The sequence below is a fragment of the Chinchilla lanigera genome, unplaced genomic scaffold, assembly GCF_000276665.1.
Source record: "Chinchilla lanigera isolate Chin_1 unplaced genomic scaffold, ChiLan1.0 scaffold00016, whole genome shotgun sequence".
Lineage (NCBI taxonomy): Eukaryota > Metazoa > Chordata > Mammalia > Rodentia > Chinchillidae > Chinchilla > Chinchilla lanigera.
Window position 1 is genome coordinate 29,369,589 of NW_004955417.1, and position 18,987 is coordinate 29,388,575.

The following is an 18,987-nucleotide window of genomic DNA, read 5'->3' on the forward strand; positions in this document are numbered from 1 at the left end:
CCTGTCTGCTGTGCCACAAGCTATCCTCCTCTGCCAACCCCTTTGCCATGTCACCCTTCTTTGGAGCCAGCCAACTATGGACTGCAACCTCTACCAAATGTGAGCTGAAATAAATCTTTTCTTCTCTAAATTGCTAGTGTCAGGTGTTATGTCTGAGCAATGAGAAAGTAACTAAGACCTAAATTAATTTTGAAGCTAATCACATGTATTTCAAAATAACTTGGGTAAGCTATTCAAACTAGAGCTGGAACATCTTAAAGACAGAGCTTTCTTTGTCATTTCCTATGTTCCAGTTTGAGACTGGCTATACCAAATGTTACGGTGCCTTGTAACTCCCTGAAATGCATTGTTATACAACCTGTGTCCAATTTCCTTGCATTTTTCTAAACTTTATTGTTTCCTTGCCCTTTGGCGTCTGCTCCATGGTTTAAGATTTGAAAAAATAGCTTCAACTGAGTGCAAAGTGGAGTTAAAGATGCAGAGTATACTAAAGAAAATTTATTTGGGGGGTGTTAATTTTCATATTGTGAGCAAATTATAAAGAAATGAAATGTTCACATGTATAAAATTGATGTTTATGATTATTGCTGTTCACAACTGTGGCATGGTGCAAAGGACGAAAGATTACTCAGGTCAATGTCCAATTCAAACTCCAAGAAGGCCCAAGAGGACTGCCCTTAACTGAGACTCCTGTCCATGGGAGAGGCTCATAAGCACAGCACTGAACCGAAGCTTCTGTGGCTTTGTAGTGATAGAACAGGAAGGACAGGGGAAGGTCAAAGTGATCTGTTGCATGATTGACCTTAGAGACAATCTAAATGATAAATCAGAGCATGGGAAGGTAAGACCCAGAGCATTTAATCCTTAAGACAATATGTTTTGATCCTACTAGGATTTGTGGCACGTTAGGCTATTTTTCACTCTCTGACTATGCATTCCAAGAGGTTTTGGATGTGTGGCTCCAAAAGTCCCTTACCTCTGCGTATCCACCTCTGGCCATCACACCCATATATGATAACATTTTAGCACTAGGTAGCTTAGACAGAAAATTCAAGATTTCCTATTGTCAAGTAGCAGGAATGCCAGTTTCTGTTCTCTTAAATCCATTTGTCACTTAGAGGTCATTTCATAAGCATTTTCCAAGGGAGAACATGTGAATCAGTCACTTTCCTATTACTTCCTAGCTGTGACATATGCAACTATTTACTTAACCTCACTGAACTGCGTTCCTTGTGTGCACAATAAACAGAGGATGTATTCTGCACACCTAAGGCTCAGAATCACTTAGCGCAACCCCTGACACATTGGTACTAAAAGAGAGATAGAAAACAGATAAGAATCACAAGGCTCATAAGAGATTCATCAAAAGGTGGGTTGCAGAATTGGAGTTGAAGCTGTCTCTAGGCTGACACTACCATCATTGACATGACATAGCTATCAACAATTTCAGTGTCTGAGCCTTCAGGTTTTCAGAAAGGGAATATTATTGGTCCCCTCAGAGTCATGTGTCCACCCCAGGGCCGGTCACCAGTGACTGTGATTAGGACATTCTTCTCCTCCTGGGTTTCAGCACCATTCCCATCAGAAGCAGGAAGACAGAGGATAAAGGATCCACAGCCAGTATTCTGCAGGGGCCATGTCCTGTTCTAGTGATGTGGAGTTCCAGTGGCACTCCTAAACTCACTCCACTTCAATTTATTCCTCTCTAAGTTTTTATTTTTATGAATTTCCTGAAAGAGGTTGCCTGTAAGTCTCTGCATTTGGTGCCAGGTTCTGGGCTGCCATACGGGAGAGCTATAAAACGAAAGGTAAGGGAACTTGATTAAGTTAAAGAATCGGGACAAACCAAGAAATTGTAAAGCACGTAGTTTAGTAGTGATATCACTAGAAGAAATAAGAACTGAGGTTAAGCTGTGTTATATATTGGAACTAAATATGTTTAATTTCTAGGAAGAATACGTTTTCTTTTTTAAGTACTGGGAATTTAACTAGGGCCTTGCAATGCTAAATAAGCTCTCTGACAATGAGCTGCATCCCCAACCCCTTTAAATTTTATTTTGAGACGTGCTTTCTCTAAATTGCCTAGGCTGGCCTTGAACTTGCAGTTTTCTTGCCTAAACCTGCCAAGTAGCTAGTATTATAGCCACGCACCATCACACTCTGTAAGATTTTTATTTTTGAGAAGAGATCTCACTATATACATCCAGTTGGACTTGAACTTACTTTGTAACCCAGGCTGGCCTCAAACTTACAGCAATCCTCCTGTATCAACTTCCCCAGTGCTGGGATTACAGGGTATATCACCATGCCTGGCTTCAGCTAGACATTTTTATGGTTATATTAAACATTGCTGCTTATAGTATTCTGGGAAATAATTTTCATGGAGTAATGAATCAAAACCATGAAGGAAAACACTCCTTACCAGCTACAAAAGAGCCCAAAGTCAGCCCTACTGTTGTAATTTGTATCTAGATGCCCCCCAAGGATTGCATGCATTCATAGAAGGGGTTTTGGAAGGGCGGTTTTCGGGCTGTACTGACTTGCACTGAAAGGTGGCCTGCACGGTTCTGCCTCCCTACCCAGCTCCTGCTTTTGCTGTTCCTTAACACTATGTCTTGAACAGCTTCTCGCCTGTCGTGCCCCTCTGCCACGCTGTCCAGCCTTGGAGCCAGCAGACCGCGAAATAAAACCTCTACCACTGTGAGCCAGAACAAGCCTCTCCTCTCCTAAGCTGCAGGTGTCAGACTTTGTACTCTGAGAGGAGAAGGTGACTAAGACGCGCCGAAGAGCTTAGAAGTCAGTTCTGAAGCTTTTGTGGGGTCTGTCTTTCAAACACTTCATAGATCAGGATGAAGTGGTGTTTTTGAATTTGACAATGTTCTTGTCATGATAATGAAAAGTTATCATATGAGCCAGAACATACAAAGTTATTCCATCATGGAAGAATAAAGATTGAAAATTCTATTTATGAAAGTTATACATGGAGTTATGTAATTCAGATCCAACAGTATGTGCATTTCATATTATACCTAAGCAATGGGCTATGACCAATCAGTGAAAAGAAGCATATACCTGAACATATTAAATAATTATGAAAACTCATTTTTCATAATTACAGGAGTGGAAACAAAATAATATAGAAAAACCTGTAGCTCTTACAAAGGCAAACAATAAATAATAAATAACTACAGCATTTAACTTTGCTTAACACTGTTTGAAACTTAATTCTCTTATGAAATCATGTGCTCTCATCTCCTAAAGAGGAACCCAAGGCACAGAGTGCTAAGTAGCTCATCCTTGTCTACACTGTAAGAGGAAAAGGTGCTATGTTAAGCTCTCAAGATTATTCAGAATTTACTCAACCAAATGAGAAGCACATATCCAGCGGGTGTCACCCCCATGGTGCAGTGGGACTTTCTACCCCTAGCAGATGTGCCATTTTGAACAAGTGTCCATACCCCAAAAATCTTCACCAGAGCTGAGGAAGCAGGGGAGAGGTCAGAGTACCTGGGACATCCCAGCAGTCAGAAGGGAGGCAGTGACAGGCACAGGGAGGGTAGGTTCGTGTTTCCGTTGTTCTAGGCAGCTTTCCAGCCTGGCAGAGCCCATAGTGTGTGTGTGCTACATGAGATGCACACTTATGATGGGATTCTTTGATTGGTTTATATGGTCAGAGCTGAACAGCCCCACAAGGGCCGCCTGCAGGTGCAGACTAGGGAGCCAGAATCTGCTCAGTCCAGGAAGCTGGAGGCCTGAGAACCAGGCAGAGCAAGGATGCAGCTCCCACCCGAAGTTGAAAGCCCCCCAGATTCCTTGATAGGAATCCAAGTGACCAGTCCTGATATGAATCCAAGTGAACAGCTGCTCAGAGCTGGTGTCTACTGTTTGCAGGTGACGGTAGCAACAAAAACCATAGACACCTTCAAGAGGAATTGAGGTAGCACATATTCGAGAACTCCACTTCTGTCTCTGTTCCCATCCTACCGGACAGTGTCACCCACATCCAGGCTGTGTCCTCCCTCTCAGTGTGCTGGCCCATGGGCTCCTCACACACCAGGCTGGTCCGTTGGCTGCGTGAAGGTTCTCAGGGACAGGGAACTAACCTCAGGGATGGCAAGACTTCAAGCTGAGGAGGCACGCGCCCCTCAGGCTTACAGCTCAGTCTCCCTCAGCCGCTTCGAGTCTTGCTAACTAAGCCAGCTGCTCGGCTGTATTCAGTCATGACTTGCCTAGTCAAGCACTGCAATCAGAAAGATTAGTCCAGGAAAAAGTATTTATTGGGGGAAAGTGTTAATTCACAATTTCAATACAATTTCTAAATAGTAGCTGCACATCTGGGAAACTGCTAAGACTCGAAGCAGTCCGCTCTATTTCCCTAATCTTTAGATCAGTCCACCTGTGCACAAATTTGACATGAACTCCATTGCTACAAAATCAGCAAAATCTGAAATCTCAGTATAAAGTCTGGATCATAAAACACTTATTTTAACCGACATTAAACAAAACGGAATTCAAGCGCAAGATACATACACCTCGGTTCATAATCTTAATTCTTTCCACTACTCTGCGCCCAAACTAAATTGAATGAGAACCAAATCAAATTTACCCATAAGGTCAGCATTGAACATAATGCAGAACACAGGGAAGTAGGCTGGACTGTGAATTGAAATTGATACTGTTCTCATCCAGTTCGGTTTATGACCAGAATCATGTGAAAAATCAAGTCCATGAATTACGGTAGCACTGTATAGATGTGCACTGTGTAGATGTACCTTATAGTTGTGAGGAAGCCCAGCGGCTGCCACAGGACCTCCCATTTGAGCAGAAGACCCGCAAGACAGAGAAGATAGCAAGACAGATCCCTGAGTTCATAAGCTCCTGAACTTTAATTACTCCACAATTAATGCAGGGAATTAAAGTTGCTTAGTTTGCAAGACCCAAAGAGGCTAAGGGAGATTGAGCTGCACTTGTGTGGGGTGCGTGCGTCCTCAATTTGAAGTCTTGCTGTCCCTGATGTTAGTTCCCTATCCCCGAGTATCTTCGGGCAGTCAAGCCGACCAGCGCAGTGTGTTAGGGGCCCAAGGGTCAGCACACTGAAGGGAGGACCCAGCCTGGATGTGGGTGGCATAACCCCACGTCTACACGGTACCATCTGCATAGATGTGCGTGACCCAAAAAGGTTCTCAGAGATCTTTGAACCTCAGGTTTTCTAGTTCTTGCTTTTAGCTGCAGAAATAATTGGTGCATTGAAATCATGTGCCGTGTGTAGGGCACTAAGGCTTCTTCGTTACTCTCCTGTCGTGTCTGTCTGTTATGATTTCGCTATGGCCCCCTCAGACTCATTGTGCTGAAGGTGGAGTGGCTGATGCGTTTTGGAAAATGGTTGCTTGGTGAGGGCTGTAACACCCGCAGTCCTCAGCTCAGATCACATGTGATGGCATTATTGGAAGGTGACGGAATCAGGAAGTGGAGCCTCTGGAGGTGTGGAAGTAAATCCGCGAGTCGCAGAGGTGTGACTCTGGACACTATCTGGTCCGAGGTGCTCCTCTGCTCTTTTCAGTGTGCGTTTTGGCTGCCATCAGTGAAGCAACTTTGGACCACTGTGCCCCTCACTGAGACACCCCTTCATCTCCAGCCTATAGCAATGGTGCCAGCCCACCCCTCGGGAGACCTGGATACTGTGGATGAAAGTCCTCTCCTCCTATCAACTTGTCTGTTGAGGTATTGGCTACCTGAAGGGGAATCTTACAAACACACTGCCTTTCAGTTCCTCCTCTGTGGAGCAAGGGTCACGAGTGCCGTTGACCAGATTCATGCATGCAGGTAATCAATGCTCAGGAGCCCATGAACTCAGGGGTCCGTCTTGCTCTCTTCTTTGTCCTGCAGGTCTTCTGCTCAAAGGAGAGGTCCTGTGGCAGCCGCTGGGCTTCCCCACCTCATCCATCAGGTTCCTGCTTCCATTCTGGACAGCTTGGTTTTGGACACTAAGGCAAGGAGTGAAGCCTCACGATCCAGCGTACTTCTCTATGCTCTGGATTAGGTTTTAGGGTAAGAGTCTGCAAAAAGTGATGGTCTTTGGCTTTATTTTGTGACTTCCTTGTGGGTAGGTGGGGAGTGGGTCCTCTGATTTCAGCCGGGGTCCTTTGTTTCCTGCAGACCTTTTGCTCTTGTTGGCTAAACTCCTTGCTCTAGCTTCTGACTTCCCTTTTCTTAGGACATTTACTTTAGGAAACTTATAATTACCAATTCTTTCTCTGTTCTTTCAGGTACAAATCTTTTTAAAGAGACACTTGCCAATTTTAAAACCCAGGAATGTATTTCTCAAAGACCTAGAAAGTTTCTCTTTGAAATATAGATATGAAAGAACATAGCACTCCTCTCTCCTGGTCTCCACAGGAGGGTAGAAGCCTAATTTCCATGAGCACCAACTCGCAAACACAGATGGCCTAATCACAGAGAAAAGTATTTGCAAATTCAGGAATAACTCAATGTGCTCCACATACTGAGCTGATCCTCTTCCCTGCTAATGGCTTGTGGGAGGGGTGGTTGTCCCCAGTACTTTTCCATGAGCTCACTCCAGGGCACAAAATCCCTTACTGCCTCGGTTCTCATGGGGTCAGCTCAGTCTCACTCTTCTACTGCAATGGTGGAAGGAAGTCGCTGTTCCCTGCTTTTGTCTACTGCAGGTTTTGCTTGCAGACCATCAGACAATATTCTAAATCTTGCATTCTCTTCCAGCTGTGAAGATGCAGTCGTCTATATTTGTCTCCAAATTGTCCCTGGATGTTAACTCAAAGGAAATTTCTGAACAGACTGGTACTAAGTAGAATATGATTGTTTTCTGAATTTCGGCGCCTGTGAGTTTTCATCACTGTTGTGTGGACCATCATTCTCAACTTTCATCGGTTTTGTTGCACTCCTGACTCATAAATCATCAGTTAACACTTGATTTAATGGAAACTTTGTGAAGCCGGCCTGCAAGAAGTCATGACTTGCATGCAGAGTTCATGGGATAAAATCACTGACAGCTGTGCTGCTGGTGCACTGTGAGCAGGATCAGCGACACCAAGTGCTCATTATGGAGAGCTTCGTTCCTGGACGTGAGCAGTTGGGGCCAATGGTTCCACAGGAAGTGGAGTCTCAAGAAATGCAGATTGTTAAGGGTTACAGAGTTATGATGATGTTCCAAAAGAAGGTGCTATGAGTGCATTTGAATAAATGTAGATCTTTGTGCATGAATACATCTAGATTGCTGTACATGAAAAGATAAGACAGTCCCAGATAATAAGTCCTCATTGCATCTTTTGGAGTAAAAATTAATATAACACTTGGTCATATTGTTGGGCAAATATGGTAACATATCAAAAACTTTCCTTGCTGGGAGGAAAGGTCCTTATCTTCATTCTTATCCTAACTTTTCACCTTTTGTCCTTGTGTTTTCTTTGACATTTCTAAGGTTAACTAGCTGCTTGCATTAGGTCTTAACTTGCTGGACTATTTCCTTTCACTGGACTCTTTCTGTTATCCAATGCTTTCTTTTATCTCACCCCACCTCTAGATTGCTCTGACTTCCTACTCATAACTAAACTTCTACCCTGTTTGAAAAAAACTGCAGCTTCAGGACATAAAAGTTCCTCAAGCCCAGTCTAATGCTCTTTTCTCTTGTCTCCCAGACACAATGAACCGGTGCAATTCCCTTTTACCTGTAAATTGGGCTTTTCCATCTATGAGTAAACCACTGCTTTCCACCTATAAATTGTGCTTCCTGCATCCTTAAGAAAGCAGCAATATTAGTGGGCAGCAGATCTCAACTTCAAACACATGTACAGATCTTGAATTCTGTCACAGTGGCCAGATGGGTGACCTGAGAGATAGGAGGAACACACCCCCTGGATCACCTACCTTGAAGCTTCCCACAACCCGTAAATATGCCCAGCTCAGGATCATAAAGTGCCTCTCTCTCTCTCATTCTCTCTCTCTCACCCACACACACACACACACACACACACACACACACACACACATTCACATACCTGCACTCTTTCTTTTAGCACACACTTTAAGTCTCTGCCTAAAAAATCCTATTATATCTCTTACTGATGCATCCTGCAAATTATTTTTCTCTGATGAGATTCAGTGGTTGATTGATTGTGTTACTTGAGAAGGTTAGAAGCTTAACTAATTCAGCTCAGCAATTCTACACCCTAGGATGTTAAGGACCTGTCCAAGGGCAGCTGTCTGCACCCTAGGGTGTAGAGAACCCACCCTAGCATACCTCAGGGCACCTGCATGTTATAAAAGGGAAATGAGGAAGGACAGGCTAGCTTCTGTCCTTCGAAGGAACTCCAGTCTTTGCCTTCAGCTTGGATGTTATCTCCTGGCTTCTACTGCAGGCAGACACTTTGGCTTTGGCTTTGGATCCTTCAGCCTCCTCATGTAGACTCTCCAGCCTTCTGTTGAAGACCCACTGGCCTCTTGATACAAAGAGCACTGCAGTGAGCTCCAGACCTTGGACTGAACCCTTTAGGCTCCAGTTCCAGGCTGAACTCGGGCCTCCAGGGTCACAAACCTGGCTTACTTGCTCCTGTGCTAACATTTCTTGCTATGTGCTTTGGGGAACACCAGAGTTTTTAGTCAAAAAAAGCTTTCCTGGCTTGGAAGAAGCTGGTCGCTAAGTCTTCAGCACCTTCCAAGTGTGTGAGGAATGTGGGTGGATGTGTGTCGGGCGTGGGGAAATGACCACAGCAAAATGACTTAGCCTGAGTGAGGAACAAAATGGAAAAATGGAGGAAGACCTCATTTTGTCATAGTGAACCAATGAAATTCAGAGTACTAACATGACTGCAGGTTCTGCATGTTTAAATTAGTATTTACATGTGGTAAAAGTAATGAAAGTGAAGTATACTTTAGGATTATGTTAGAAAATTATTATGAAAGTGACACATATCTGAACATAAATGTAAAGAAGCTTTGTAGAGAAGTCTAGCTCAAATTTTGATTTTGCATGATACCTCATTTCAACTTTGCATGTATTTTAAAGTTATCAGAATAAATGAACACAGCACAGCTTTCAATTGGTTAGGAAATACTCTAAAAATAAAATATGTTATTATTTTCTATGGATGATAACTCATTCCCTGATGTATTACATTCAATTAAAATTATTTGAAAAAAAGAAAGGATACTTGGAGGATTTTCCAGTGAATAATGAAATAATCTAATAGTCTGCAGACACAAGAAGGTAAGAATCCTTACCTAATTTTAAAACTGTCAACCACTAAAACTAGGTAAAGAACAGTCTTATGAATCTACTAGATTATCTATTACACGATGGTGCAAGTCTCTCTAATTCAAAACCTTTTTTAAGACTTTGATAACATGAATTTTTGCTACTGGAAATAAGATCTTAATATTTGTCTTTTTTCTTGCTTATGAATAAACTAGTCACTAAAAATATCCACCAATTTAGTGTCTTATTTGGCAAGAAAACAATGCCAGACTCTCACAGTTTTTTAAAAAAAATATAGCGAATTTATACTCCAAAATTTAAGGAAAAAGCACCCAACTTCCTTAGAGAGCAAAACTGATCGTTAGCTGTCTATCTAAATTTCAAGATCCTCTTTTGTTTCCCAATAAGAAATCTAAAAGCGCGCCTTCATCATAGTCATGCATATGCCTTCTCACCTCCAGACAGCAGCTAATTGTCTAAAGAACTAAAACTTGCCCAATAAGCAGGAAAGCCAGATGCTGAAGAAAAACAGAGACAGCGAGCTGCTGCCCCTCTGATTAGGAGAACACTGTCTTTGAAAACAGCCCTCAGTGATGATTTGTGGTTGGAGTTGCTGCCCTGGCATCTGCTCAGCTCCCTTCAGCATGACCAGAGGGCAGAACACGTAGTTGAGAAAAACAAACACTTCATAACATACAATCAATAAAACATTTTCTGTGCCAGTAGGTCATAAATAACGCCGTGTAATAAGTTAAGGAGCAAATTAAATCTCTCCAGCTTTGGTGTCTCCCCCCGCTTCCCTTGGCCACCGAGGTTTCACTTAAGGATAACTGAAACCTTGGAAGTTTCCACAGGAGGGACCCTGGCAACTCACTGGCCACCTCCGCATTTCAACACCCACCTGATGTCTTCTTGACACACAAGTATCAGTTTTTTGCAGCTTTTGAGCCATGATTTTCTAAAGAGTAAAAATCCATACAAAGTCCTTAGCACAGTGCTAGCCAGCAGCGACTCTACCAACCTTAGTTGTCCTCATGCAGGACTGATATGACTATAGCGAGACTATCTGCTGCTATGTAAACATTTCTAAATACAGGAAACACTATGAAACTTCTACTTATTAAAGTGGCTGTCCTCAGTGGGAATGGAGCAAAGACGAACAACCAGGAGACTTCCAGAATCCCTTCCCAGAACCCTAAAATTCCAGCCATAGAACCAGAAGAGCTTCCTCCACTTCTTAAGCCAGGAAATAGAGCAGCTAGCAGGCGGCACTGACCCCTAACCAAGCATAGGTCGGATTTGGGTGGTGTTCTTTGGAGGCAGGCTGGGCTCACCTGGTCAGCCCATTAACCTTGAAAAATACAACCCCTTATGCAAGTAAACTGTGTTGTATCTACCTATTGTCTATGGCAGGAGTGTAAAATATGTTCTAACTCCCTACCCACCTTGCTGTACCAACAATAAGAACAAAACATGACTGACATACTATTGTCCCTTTAGGTGAAGAAATTGAGGCATAGAGATCAAATATGACCTTGAATAATACAATAAATAATAATATTGACGGCTGATTTTCAAAAGATTTCAAAAATTAATTTTTAAATGGAGGCCTTTTAGTGATTCCCAAAGCCCTGAACACAGGTAGCGGTCCATTTCCGCTCAGGTACGTGGTTGCCATGGCAGCCGCAGCAGAGCCGCTCACCTGTGTTGTTCTCTTGCCGTGCAGCATCCAACAGGGAGGCGCTGGGTCTAGGGATGGAGCTGGCTTCGTGCCCTTTCCACTGAGCCTCAAAGAGCAGCTGTCTCAGCCAGGCTGCTGCACTGTGACAGTGCGTCACCACCCGCCTCGAGGAGGGAGCTCGTCTGGTTACTAGCTGGCTATACGTAGCAGGCAGCATAGCTCCAGTTCCTCGCAGAGCTAGTTCATATTTTTAAAACAGAAACACACAGGGGCTGGGGATTTAGCTCAGCGGCAAAAGCGCCTACCTGGCAAGAGCAAGGTTGTGAGTTCGGTTCCCGGTACCGGAGAAAAACAACAACAACAAAAAAAACAGAAACACACAAAGCTTTTGTAAATAGGGAGGGGAAGAGGGGGTTGAAGGGGAGGGAAGGAAAGGGGGAAAAATGACTCAAGATGTATCATGTACAGTACAAATTCCCTATGATGAATGTGATCATTATGTATATCTAAAATGTATGAATAATATTAATTTTTACAAATAAAACAGAAACATGCAGAAGAACTTATTCCATGTTTTCACTAATTAGAAATGGGTTGTCACTTTTTAACCCACTTAAAGATATTAATAATGTGGGAAAGAAACATTAATAAACTGGGATTTATATTGTAATTTAAAATTTAAGGTCATAATGCAAAGTTGTCAGTAATTTCAAGGCTGTCAGGTTATTATGTTACTAAAACCTATAGGAAACTTCATTTGGGCTAAAACCAATATTCAGAACTATTTAAAGAAGGGAAATTTATGCCTACAATCTATATATGTATCATAGATACTAGATTGTGTTACTTAATCACATAATAGATAACAAAAAACCCTAAGAATTTGAAAAGAATATTCAATTTTCCAGGAGCCCCATTGATTTGAACAAGATAGACAAATTTATTTTGTCAATTGAATAACAAATTTGTTGAAGGATTCTGAATTGGAGGAGAAAATAAGTCTAATAATAGAGATTTGCACTTTTACAGATGAGTCGAGCAAAAAAAGTCAAACAAATTCCTTATTCTACATTAAGTCGGATGCCTGAGCCCAAGAGATTTCAGACACTGAATAGTAAAAGCTCATTTGTATCAAAACAGTTTTTTCATTTGTAGGGAAGCCTTTCCCTATTACTGACAGCTAAATACATTTTGGACTTCAGAAATAACTCCTGGAAAATTTGTAGAATTTTAATATTCTAATTTACCATTTCACTTAGTTGCTGGTAAAACTTTAACTTCAATTTAAAATTTTAATCTTAAGAATGAGAACTGTGAACAGGAGATGTCACCTCAAATAAAGGAAAGACAGACAGCACCCAGCACATACGTCCTGGACTCTAACATAAACATGTTCAAACTTTAATATCACTAAAATCTGTGTGCATTTCTAATCAGTTACCTGATATAGCATAATTGGAGACTTTTCTTTCCTGGTGCTATGAAAACTTCCTCTTCAACTAACAATTTTTAAATCACTGAGATATGTTATCTGGTGCCTACGCCCTCTACTGAAATTGAGTAATTATTTCTCCCCTGTTTGTATTTCCTCTGGCCTCACACACACGTATATAAGCAGTGTAGATATTCTATATTTGGATATGTTATTCTGGAATATGTTAAAATTAAGTAATGAAATGTTATATCACCACTGAGGGGAGGAGCCAATAGAGATAAAGCCCTGGGAAAAGGACGGGGAGCTGTTGACATATGTGTATATATGTGTGAAATGTAATATATGTAGCAGCAGCTTTTGTTCAGTGATTTAGAAGCAGTCTCCTTGATACTGATGGAAACCCAAGCTGGCCGGTTGAAAACATCCCAGGATATCATGTTCCAAAAACTTTTCAGTCATCTAGTCCTCCTCAGTTATACCCAAGTGACATCAACAATAAAACACCAGTTTCTCTAAGCTAAGCCTTTTCTGCATAAATCTTATTTTAATTATGTATCATAGGTATATACATTTTTCTGTACCACTAAGGTAAGCAATAATTTCTCATATGTACTTATTGTTATAAACGTTATATTTAGAGTTTCTCAAAGTTAAATTCCAGAGATTATTGAAATGGGGTCAGTCACAGAGAATTATGTTGTATCCGTCCCCTATAATTTCTCACTGGTCTTGTCAAGCAATATTATTTAATGGTTCATTGCCCAGGGGGATTCATGTTCTCAGTGTGTTTGTAAATGACATAGAAATAAATAATTTTAATAGAGAAATTAAGTAAATGATATTTAACTATTCACAATATTCACAATGATACTTCAATCTTCACAATAATTTGCAAATATTTCAATTTTCACATTTGAAGATGAAATAATTAGACAATACATGTATTTACTTGCTCTTCCACTTCTAACCCTCATAAAATTACAATGCACTTAAAATTCTAAACTATGCAATTGATAATAATTTTTAAGGTAATTCTTTTTTAAGATCATTTTTTATCTTAGCAGTTATGAAAACCACAGAGAGAACAAAGGAAAGCAGGCACCTTAGATGGCGCCCATAACTAAATATTGAATGCAAAAATTACATAGAGAAGTAGCCTCCACACTGCCCAGTGAAATACACCTAGGGGAGCACCCTTGGGCTCTGCGGTTCCACCCAGCTCCAGCATTAGTTCCTTCAAGATTAGTCCAGGGGTGACATGAACACGCAAACCAACAGCCCTGGAGTGTGAATTGCACTTTCTTATTTGGAGAAATTAGATAAAGTCTATAAATTCACGTTCCTCACCACTATGATAATTGAAAGTTTCAGTGTGAGGGAAAGAGAACCACATCTGAAGACTGAGCCAGTATTCACGCAGTGAAAAGCTCCGGCCTGAGTCTGACCTCTGGGGAGCACAACGTCTTGTGAGAACGTCTAGGTGGCGGCTCTGAGACGCCCAGCACACTTCCCCTCCCATTGCTTGTGCTTCAGACATGGGGCAGAACTGTGACTCAAAAAGAAGGCAGCACCTCCACCTGACAAAATTTTAATGAACAGTAGCAGTTTCCCTAACCAGGTTGTGAGAATACAGGGTCCTTGTGGTGACCTGCATATGTATGAAGCAAGATCACAAATAGAGTGGCTTCACCAAAAGTGGTTCTATTTTCCTGTCCAGGTTTGGTGCCTGTGTGCAAATGTGTTTTCTGAAGTTCGAGTCTCTTTCCAAAGGTGGCAGTGAGGGCCTTCCCTATCAGGTCCCAAGATGTCTTCTTGGCAGATCCTAGTCCTGGTGGGAAGACTTCTCTTAAACAATGAAAAAAGCCATCTCACCATTGTATTACCTGGAACACAGTGCATAGCTGCCTTTAACAGCAGTGGAGGCTGCGAGGTTATCTTCTCTGGGTACCCTGGAGCCCTGCACATAGCAAACATGTTAGTAAGAAAGAGGAGTTAACTGGATAAGGGGTAGACATACACTTGCCATATATACTTACCATATGTTTTGATCACAAGAAATCCATGTTGCAATGTAGGGGGAAATTATCACAGAAATCTTACCTTGAAGACATTGGGCGAGAGGAGGCTGCATAACTGCAGGATCGATACCTTCCACCTATGACAATATGATAAGCCATGACCAGCGTTGGCTTTCTCAGGCTATTAAGAAGCTCGAGAATATGGGTGGACATGAAGTCACAGACCGCGTTTTTAACTCTCAGTGTAGGAAAGACGGATATCGCATACCTCTCAATCACTGTGCATTTTACACTGTTCAGATGCAAAGGCAGGAATTAGAATACATTTTAAATAGGTCTTTTCTTATTTTGAATATACACACAGAATATAATTTGATGTCTTCTCTGTGATGTTGAATTTTCATGCTAGGTTAAAAAGATTGTAGGAATAAAAAAATCACATCCATGAACTATATTTCTCAAGGTGATGAGCAGACAGGTGGCTAGACATAGCTTTATAATGATGAAAATAATTTTATTTATTCAAAAATAAATAAAAATAATTTTATTATTCAAAAATAATTTTATTCCATTTTAAAATATTAAAATACCACCACAGAATATAGTATTTGTAACATCCCAAGCTAACATTCAAACTTGACAATTAATTTCCAAATTGCTTTGGTAAAATTCATTTGTATTGAACATTGAAACTCACCTTAATCAAGTGAGAATTTTTCTGCTTTATTGCATGTGCCAACTGTTCCACTGTTGTATTTCAACCGCTGTGGCTACCATATTTTCTTCAGCAGTGAAAAGCAGTGTAATCATCTACTTTATACTTTACTTTAGAGAATACACGAGACAATACTTTGAAGCACATTTTTTTCTTCAAGATCTTTTCTCCCCCTAACAGAATCATTTCTAACCCAATTTTCATTAGAAAGCCCAGTGGATGTGAATTGTGTCAACACAGAATATAGCACAGGGTGAGGCAGAAAAAGCTTGAGGTGTTGTAAGTGTAGTGAGAGCGGGGCTTGGTTGGTTTTGTTGTTTAAACAGTCAAACAGTTGTTTAATGGCTCACAGAAGTGTGGAGGCTCCATTTTTCTCAAGATGATACTGAAGAATAATTTAAACAGAAGGAGAAAGTCCAGTGGGAAGTCCATGGTCGCTTTCAACTATGGCATTCCCTGCTTGTGGACCAAGAAGAGCGGCAGGAGCATTTGGTAACTTTGGAGGCTAACGTGGTTTGAAATTCCAATGTACCTTCTCTGAGGGAAGTTGACTTTTTTTGGAAGCTTGTGGTCTTGGAAGTGCTGCTTCCAGGAGAGTGACAACAGGTTGGAAAGGAGGAAGCAAAAGCCACCTCACACAGTTCTTAATCACTTTGTTCTTGATCTTTGAAAATATGGAGAAAGATTCAGTCCTGGGCTTGTGGCTCTTTTCCTCCTGACAGATGGTGTTCTTTATTGTTCGATAAGCAGAGGGAAGAGGTATAAGCATGCACAAATGAATGACTCTCCTGAAGATAAATATAGTGCTTTGAATAATCTGAGGTTTTCAACTTTCCATGGTTTGGCTTTTTGACAAATAATAGTCATAAAGTTATTTTTCTAAGAGAAACTATTTGAATCCTTAGTTTCCATGGTTGTAGTAACTATTGCAGCACACATTACTACAGCGCATACTGCTATGCAGTTATCCTCCTCATCCACTGTATGTGCTTCATTATATCCGTATTCTCTTAGTGGATGCAGGTAGCTGCCAAGCTATCTCATATGTTTTCAGGAAAGTTGATGACATTGAGGGAAATGGGTAACACTTTTTCTGGGCCCAGATAATGGGGTTTCACTGACAAATGTTTGATAAGCCACAAGTGTACAAGAAATAACAGAAATAATAAGTGTACAAGAAATAACAGAGCCTAGTGCTAACACAGGACCAGGAATGTACTCATTAGCCAGAAGTGAAAAGAGTTAAACAGTTTACAAGGAAGCTTACTACATCTCAAAATAAAGCTAAAGAATGTCTATCAGAATACAAACATATCCAGTATCTAATGAGGTGAAAATTACAGTGTCTGGCATCCAATCAAATATTTCCAGTCCTGCAACTAAATTAGAAAATATAGCATATGATGAGGAAAAGAATCAATAAAAATTTTTCTTGAACTGACAAGGACATTACTATTAGCAAAATACATCTTTAAAATAGTCCTCAAACTATGTTCCATAGGTTAAAAATGTTAGGGAGAAGAATGGAAACTGTGGAAGAACTACATGGAGCTTAGAGAAATTACAAGTAGTACTTTGAAGATAAAAACACACATTGATTGATATTAACAGCCAACGAAAAAATTAACGCACCTGAAGTTGTAGCCATAGAAACTAAAAATAAAACACAGCCACATGGTGGCACAGGTCTGTAATCCCAGCACTTGGGAGGCTAAGGCAGAAGGATCGTGAATTCGAGGCCAGCCTGGACTACATAAGGGAGCTCTCTGAACTGCATAGAGAGACCCTGTCTCAAAAAAGACAAAAAAAAAAAAAAAAAAAAAAAAAACAAGTGAGAACGGTATCCACAAAGCTTTATTGATGAGGGGCTGGGGATTTAGCACAGGGGCTGGGGATTTAGCTCAGCGGCAAAGCCCCTGCCTGGCAAGCGCAAGGTTGTGAGTTCGGTTCCCAGTACCGGAGGAAAAAAAAAAAAAAGCTTTAGTGATGAAGGGACCATTCTACAAAGCCATATACAATTAGACTTCAGCAAAGAGATGAAAAAGAGCATGACAGCAAAATATTTAAAAGGAAAATTAGCCCTGAAAATTTCAAATTTTATGAGAACTATAAATTTCATGAGCTTTTAAGTGTAACCTGAGAAGTAGCTAAGAAGGTAAGAAAGAAGAATTTTAAAACTTCATCACAACCAAGTCAGCATAGAAGCAAGGCTACAGGGGCTAAAAGGGCCTTGAGAAAGACGACTAGTCCAACCCTGCACCGCGTGGGATAAACACGCTTCAGATTCTCGTGGATCTTCTGTCCCGCTCACATTGCACAGCCAGGGTGTGCACAGCCCGGGCCTCCGCGCACCCTCCGCCTGCGCTCGGGTCTCCTCTCTTCTTTCCCCCTCTCGGTCCTCTCACCCCTCGGCCCTCCTCCCGCAGCATGCTGCACAGTCAGCGGGTCTCTCGCTTAAAAGCCTCTCGGGCACGGCTTCCTGCGAGCTTTTGGTGACACCCTGCACCGTGAATGGGATGCCTTTGCGCTGAGCTCCTATCAGCAAACAAAGCTAGACAACACGCTCTTGTTCAGCTGTGCTTCTTCCCTGCTAAACCCCAGCCCACAGCACGCGCCTTATTCCCCGAAGAAACAGAGCACGTGCTTTGCCTCGTGCGCTGACACCTCCGGACCGCCCGGGTCAGCGCACCACGGTGCACTGCAAGAAGGCTGTGCGCGACGTCGGTGTCGTCCCTGCCCTCCTTCGACGCCCTTTGTGTCCAGACCTTGACACTTCTCAAAGTGCAGGTACACGCGAGACTGCTGGCTTCTGCACCTCCAGCTCCCCGCAGCCACTCCCATCCGGTTCTCCAGACGTGCTCTCCACGGGGCTCCGGGGGCTGCCCTGCCCTGGTGTCCCTTCCAAGCAGGGCCGGGCCTAGTCCTGTTCATCTCCACGGCATCCGCTGCAGCAGCTCGCAGTCCTCCGAACAGCCTCTGCTCCTCGGATTCCTTACAAGGGGCTTCCGAGTTCCAACTCTGCCTCTGCCTGTCTCCGTCATTTTGGGGCAAATTACTTAGAATCGTTGAGATTTAATGTCCTAATTTGTAAATGAGATCTAAAAATATCCTCCATTTTATTCAGTTTGTATACATTTTACAAAAAAATATTTATTTCTCCATTTGTAAACCACACGCAGCAGATACTGCCGTTCTCTATGAAGATGCAAGATGTGAAAAGAAAGCTCTGAACGTGAGGCCGTGGCCCAGAATGGAACTAACATTCGTTTCCTGACGTGCAGCACATTCAGGGCCTCATCAGTCCAGCTGTGTCCCAAGTATAGATGATGGCAGAATTATGTGGGAAAGGCAGGGCCCCCAAAAAATCTCAATAAAGGATATTTAACAAAGAGGAAATGGTGGTGTTATCAACTGTGACTTAATCAAACTTACTCTTAGCCTTAGTATCAAACTTTCAAAACCTTGGGAAGCAACTGTAACATGAAATATTACAAAGCTGGCTTAGTCCACTCTGGAGATAAAAGCAATTTTAACTATAAATGGCCATCTCACTTGGCTTTGAATAGTTACCTTGTAACCCTCTGCACAAGGTTAATTGGAGAACTTTTCCCTGTTTAACTTCAGGGTTTATGTAATTATCCAATTCTTATACATGTAATTAATATTAAAGATGCAGTTTGTTTGAATAAAGTGCTGTTTTATGTTTGAACAACACTCCCCTGAAAAAAAATTATAAGAAAATCAGCTTTTACCTTAACTCCTAAGGTACATAATCGATTGAGGTTAAAGATATTTCCCTGTATTTTCTTAATGTCAAAGAAAACATTACCAAGTTGTTCATCCAAATAAAGCTACCACTCACGAGAGACTGGGTGAGCAGCCGGGGACTGTTACCACATCTCCAGGGTA

General features: G+C 41.7%; 1 long non-coding RNA gene across 1 annotated transcript in view; it reads left to right on the plus strand.

Annotated features, from left to right (window-relative positions):
- The window catches only part of LOC102024674, a 53,874-nt gene extending 46,984 nt beyond the window's left edge, over positions 1–6,890 (plus strand). Inside the window, exons 2-3 of the long non-coding RNA XR_260515.1 lie at positions 5,887–6,048; positions 6,739–6,890. This is a non-coding gene — a long non-coding RNA (uncharacterized LOC102024674). The remainder of the gene's footprint in view (positions 1–5,886; positions 6,049–6,738) is intronic.
- The last annotated feature ends 12,097 nt before the right edge of the window (positions 6,891–18,987 follow it).